Here is a 6,437-nt window from a genome sequence, read left to right as displayed (position 1 = left end):
ATGCTTGCAGATTCTTTCATAAAAGCGCATGCTGAGGTTGAGACCAGGGAGTTAGATCTATTCAAGGTAAGACAAAAGGATAACGAGATGCTAAGAGAATTCGTATCTCGTTTCCAAATGGAGCGAATGGATCTACCACCGGTCACTGATGATTAGGTTGTACAAGCTATCATTCAAGGATTGAACGAGCGGAGCTGGATGGCTTCACGACAGTTGAAGCAGAATATGATCGAGTACCCGGCTATTACTTGGGCCGATGTACACAATCGATATCAATCGAAGATCAGAGTTGAAGACGTCTAGTTAGGTTCTGGGTCCGTTATTAAAGGGATACCAACCGAGAACAAAGGCCGATCAAGGACCGATACCGGCCGTATAGTAGAAATCCTACAGCCTTTGATCGCGCTAACTTAGAACAATTCGACAGTATCCAATACCTCTTTACAATCAACCTCGAATACTAGGGGCATTACCGTCGAATATATCAAGTTATATCAAAGTTCGATCATAAAGTTCGATTATCAAATTCAATGCAAAAAATTTATTTCACAACAACAGGGTTTCGATAGGAAAAATTGTAAGAGATAAATGGTATTGTAAGAGCCAAATGGTCAAAACGAAATATGCTCGTGTAGTTAGCTCGATCCCTGGTACAAAAGCATAAACACATGTATAATTACAGAGAAAATTCTCCTTTACCGATATCTCATATCTCAGAATCCATCCCTTATTTCGTGATCTATTATGCAAACAGGCTCAAAGACCGACCATTACCCCATAAATCGAGGACTGCCAAACCAAAAAATCAACAAGATCAGGCCCCACATAAAGCCTACAGGCTACATTACTTCAAGTTTTAGCAATCACTCACTTGACTACTAAGCCTACGTGCTACATTACTTCGAGTTCGAGCAATCACTCACTCGACTACCAAGCATAAGGGATAATCTTATTTCGAGTTCGAGCAATCACTCACTCGACCATAAAGCCTATGGGCTACATCACTTCTAGTTTGAGCAATCACTCACTCGACTACTAAGCCTACGGGATACATTACTTTGAGTTCGAGCAATCACTCACTCGACTTAAGCCTACGAGCTACATTACTTCAAGTTCGAGAAATCACTCACTCGACTACTAAGCCTAAGGGATAATCTTATTTCGAGTTCGAGCAAGCACTCACTCGACCATTAAGCCTAAAGGCTACATCATTTCGAGTTCGAGCAATCACTTACTCGAGGACTATCTGCGAAGACCAAGGGCTACCTTATTTCGAGTTCGAGTAAACACTCACTCATACTATGCCTACGAGCTACATTACTTCGAGTTCGAGCAATCACCCACTCGACTACTAAGCCTACGGGCTACATTACTTCGAGTTCGAGCAATCACTCACTCAACTACTAAGCCTACAAGCTATATTACTTCGAGTTCGAGCAACCACTCACTCGACCATAAAACCTACGGGCTATATCACTTCAAGTTCGAGCAATCACTCACTTAACTACTAAGCCTAAGGGCTACGTCATTTCGAGTTCGAGCAATCACTCACTCGACCATTAAGCCTAAGGGCTAATCTTATTTTGAGTTCGAGCAATCACTTACTCGACTACTAAGCCTAAGGTCTAATCTTATTTATATTTCAAGCAAGAACTTACTCGATCATTAAGCCTACGGGCTACCTTACTTCGAGTTCGAGCAAAGCACTCGCTCGACTAATAAAGCCTACGAGCTACCTTACTTCGAGTTCGAGCAAAGCACTCACTCGACTAATAAAGCCTATGGGCTACCTTTCTTCGAGTTCGAGCAATCACTCACTCGACCATTAAGCCTACGAACTACCTTACTTTGAGTTCGAGCAAAGCACTCACTCAACTAATAAAGCCTACGGGCTACCTTCCTTCGAGTTCAAGCAATCACTAACTTGACTACTAAGCCTAAGGGATAACATGATTATTCTGAGTTTGAGAAAATCACTAACTCGGTTATAAAGACTTCGAGATCAGGCTTCGATCAAGTTGCCTAAAGGCATGATTGAAATAAAGTTTTCATAAGGCATGACTCAAACAAAGTTTTCACAAGGCAGAATATAAAACAAAGACAAATCGGGAAAAGAAAAGATCTTCATATATATGAGTATTTACAAGGTCCAATCAGGACCCTACACAAAAAAGATCAAAAACAAAAAACCTTAAGGTTCCTAATTATCTCCGGGAGCAGCCTCTTCTCCATCTAGATCCTCATCGCTCTCTGACCCACTCTTGCTCCCATCATCATCATCATCATCATCATCATCATCATCATCATCGAAAGCTAAGGCTTCAGCATCGGCTTCGAGTTCTTTAGCCCTTTTTATCTCTTCGGTGAGATCGAAACATCGAGCATGGATCTCCTCGAGGGTCACCCTCCGAGATTGGCATTTGGCAAGTTCAGCAACCTAATGTGTTTGAGTTTTAGTGGTCTCGGCTGCCTCTCTTGCTTGTACCTGAGAAGCTTCAGCATTGGCCCGATAGACGGCCACGAATGCATCCACATTGGATTTTTCTTTTTTGACGTCAGATTTGGACTTGGCAAGTTCAGAGGCCAACCGAGCCTCGAGCTCCTTTATTTTTTTTGCTTGAGACGAGATATTCTCTTCATGATTTGAAGGTGGTTTTTGGCCGATGATAATTGGGCTCGAGCAGTTTCTTTTTCTGCGGCGAGATGGTCCATGCCATCTTTCCATCCCAACGTCTCCGCCCTTATCATATAAACCTCATCACGAAGCTTCCCAATCACCTCAAGATTCTACTGCAGCTGTGAGATAAAAATATTAGCCACCGTTCTAGAATTGAGCCTATGGGCTTTTAAGATTATCATTACCTGCTCGGTCAGGTCGGTCTGGTCTTGATGAGCCTTGGCCAATTCAGCTCGGAGGTCCTTGATTTCTTCTTCCCTTTGCCCGAAGAGGAGTCTAAGGGCGTTCCTCTCCTCCGCGACCAGTCGGAGGTCGGCCTCGTACCGATGCAGTGCAACTCGAGAGCTAGAACATGCTTCTTGATGAACCGCTGCGGCCTTCGAAGAATGAAGAAAAGAAGTTAGAAAAGAATATCAGACATAAAAGTGGTATCAACGAAGGGAGTTAGAGCTTACCCGATTCAGAGTTTGGTGCACTTCACAGAAAAGGCCCGACACATCACTAGGGCCACCAACAACCTTGACACCAGTAAACAAATCACGGAAGGGGTCCTCCCCTTCATGAGACCGGTCTACCTCGAGGGCCTCCAAAACTTGGGCTTCCCGAATCGCCCATTCGAAAAAAGCAGGGAGAGTGGGCGAGTCTTCGATTACTATTGCCCCAAGCAACTCACTTGGGGTTTTCTCCTCAGTTCGGAGAGCTTCAGGTCCGACCCCTTCAAATATACCCACCGTTTGTTGACTTCGTTAGGAAGCATCCTCAATCTCTAATGATTCGGGGACTCTGCCCGAATCTTTCTCCGATATCCCCTCAGTTCGAGGCAGAGCTTCATAAACCACCATCGATGCAGCTGCCTTTGGGACATCAATGGTTTTCTTCACTCGGGCCACCAGTACGGTCCCGTCTTCTTCTTCTTCATCCTTTAGATGCCGAACAAGTTCTTTGGTTAGAGTTCTTCATCTTCATCCCTTAAACTACCTCCTCGGCTTACGAGCCGTCCTTGTCTTGGGTTCTGGATCCTCGAAAGTGGTGGCCCTTTTTCTCTTATTATCCTTCATCAGTTTCGGAACCGGGGCCGAAGACTCTTTCTCACCAGACGCGGGCCTCACGACCGTATCTTTGCCCAAGCCTACATACAAGAAAATTGGTTAAGTATATGGAAAACATTCTGTTCGAATCAACAAAGGCATGAGAAAGAGGCTTACCATGATTTTTGGCCTTCCATAGACCCTTTGACAAATCACGCTACGAGCGCTCGACATATATAGAAGTCGAAGCCATGGCCTGTACCCAACTCTTAAGGTCGGGAACAACACCGGACATCCAAGAAACCGCTATATCACGAAAAAAGATATCGGTGAGAAAGAAATGAATGAGAAAAGCAATAAGAGCTAACAATCGAAATATACTTAACATTTAATGTTTCACTCTTCTGGAAATATCATCTGCTCGGCCGAGATCAGATCGGAGGTCTTCACTCGAACGAACCTGCCCATCCAACCCCGTTCCTTGTCCTCGTCTATGCTCGAGAAGAGCCCTTTGTTAGCCCGACACTGGAGTTTTATTAGCCCACCTCGATAGAGGTGAGGGCTGTACAGTCTGATAAGATGGTCGAGGCTGAAAGGCATCCCCTCGATCTTGTTCACAAAAAAAACGGATCAGAATAACGATCCGCCAAAAAGAAGGATGGATTTGGCCTAGGGTTATTTGGTATTGGTGGCAAAAATCGATAACGACATGTTCGAGGGGGCCCAATATGAAATGGTAAGTATACACGCTTAAAAACCCTTTCACATAAGTAGTAATATCTTCTTCGGGTGCCGGGATTATCACTTCTATTTTCTCCCAGTTACAATCTTTTCTCAGCTGCTCGAGGTGTCCCTTAGTTATCGAGCACATATACTTCGATACTAGTTCACATTGACCAGGAACCGACGAGGCTTTATCGACCTTAAAATCGGAGATAAGAACACACGCCCCGGGAACACACTCCTCAGGCCGTGGTTCCACCGGTGTTTTAACGGCGGCAGACTGTGAAGAAGAAGCTTTTTCTTTGTGAGGAACGGTGTTTGATGTTTTCGCCATTATGGATTTAAAGATCGAAAAAGGAAGGAGATAACAAAGATCTGATATTTTAAAGAAAGATTTTGCAGTAAAAATCACAGAAGAAAGATTTTGGAGTGAAAAATCACAGATTTACAGATGAACTCAGAGGATGCAAGAAAGAACTTTAGAAAATTTGGAGATTGGAGATGTAAAAGTGATAAATGGTAAAGAAATGGGCTATTTATAGATTGAGCAACGTCGGTTCAGTATCAATGGTGACTGACCATCGTCTGACACACATTAATTGCCTTGGTAAACTGAACCGATGGGACATCTATCACGTACGTCATGATCAGGCTCGATGTTAACGTCAGTATATATCTAATCATACCATTGGAAAATCATGTTGTTTCTCGCTACATCCTTCCCGAAAAAGGAGGTGACTATCTGTATACGGTCAAAACTGAGTTCGGCCTTCGAACGACTGGTCGAGATGGGAACATAATAGACCGAAGAGCGTCTTCATAATATCGGGATGAGATCCGAAGCCAGGTTACCGAGCTTTGAGTTTCAGGGACCGATCAATACCGAGCTCGAAGTCATTATTGAGCTCGAATCCAAAATCGAACTATAATGCGAAGCGACGTTATCGAGCTTAAGAGTCATCGACCTACCAATACTGAGCCCGAATTAATACCGGGCCCCGAGTCAAAATCGAGCTCATAGACAAGAGCCGTTACAACCGCACTAGAAAGGAAATCTTGGTGGAAATTAGGGAAAAACTGATTTATCATGGGTTCCCCACTATGTATTTTTAATTATATCCAAAGTAGGATCCCTCCACTATAATATGGATGCCTATTATTCTTGTAAAAGGGCATGTATCAAGTGATTCATACACTGTAACCAAAATACTGTTGATACATCCCTATATTGGAAGATTATCCTTTGGAGCTTCATATATTATTTTATCTTGCTTGTTCATAAATCATCATCTTTTCAACTTTGCTTATTTTTCATCCTTTACAGTTAATATTTGATATTTTTATTTCCTTTTACGATTCATGTCAAATTATACCTCGTATCCTTAGAACTACGTACAAATTTAACTCTATCCGTTTTTTTGGATAAACAGTTAACCTTTTCAAGGAGGAAAAGTTGTGGAAAAGAAAGTTATGGTGACGTTTGAAAATTAAAGAATCTGCTAGAGGTATTATAGTTGGTACTAATACTATCATGCTTTTACGTTAAGTTGTTTGTCCCTTATAATTATGTTCAATCATGAAAATTCAAAATGGGCATTGTGGCTGGCAAATTACTGTTTGCGTAGAAGCACGATCCAAGTCGAGTTGAAGTAGGTCTACAATGAGCTATAAGGTACACGTCAAATTGGTGTAGTAGCGGGCATGTCCCTATTAATTATTAATTAATAAAAAAAATAGACCTAGGACCTAACTCAATCTCAAAAGCTAAGGATTGTGCCAACGCCAAATAAGGAGATGAATGACCTTCCACACCTATCCGATGTGGGCCTCAACACCTACTACTACTTAGAGGTGTTCAAATCGAACCGAAAAACCGCACCAAACCGAAAAGTCAAACTAAACCGATTAAAAAACTCGACTAGCTAGATTTGCTTTGATATTGAGTAACTTGATAATTTTTGTAGTAACTTCGATTAAAAAACTCGACTAACTTGATAATTTTTTTATAT

Source organism: Nicotiana tabacum, chromosome 17 (assembly GCF_000715075.1).
Source record: "Nicotiana tabacum cultivar K326 chromosome 17, ASM71507v2, whole genome shotgun sequence".
In the NCBI taxonomy this organism is placed as follows: Eukaryota; Viridiplantae; Streptophyta; class Magnoliopsida; order Solanales; family Solanaceae; genus Nicotiana; species Nicotiana tabacum.
The sequence above is the reverse complement of the archived record's forward strand: the minus strand, read 5'-3'. Positions refer to the sequence as shown.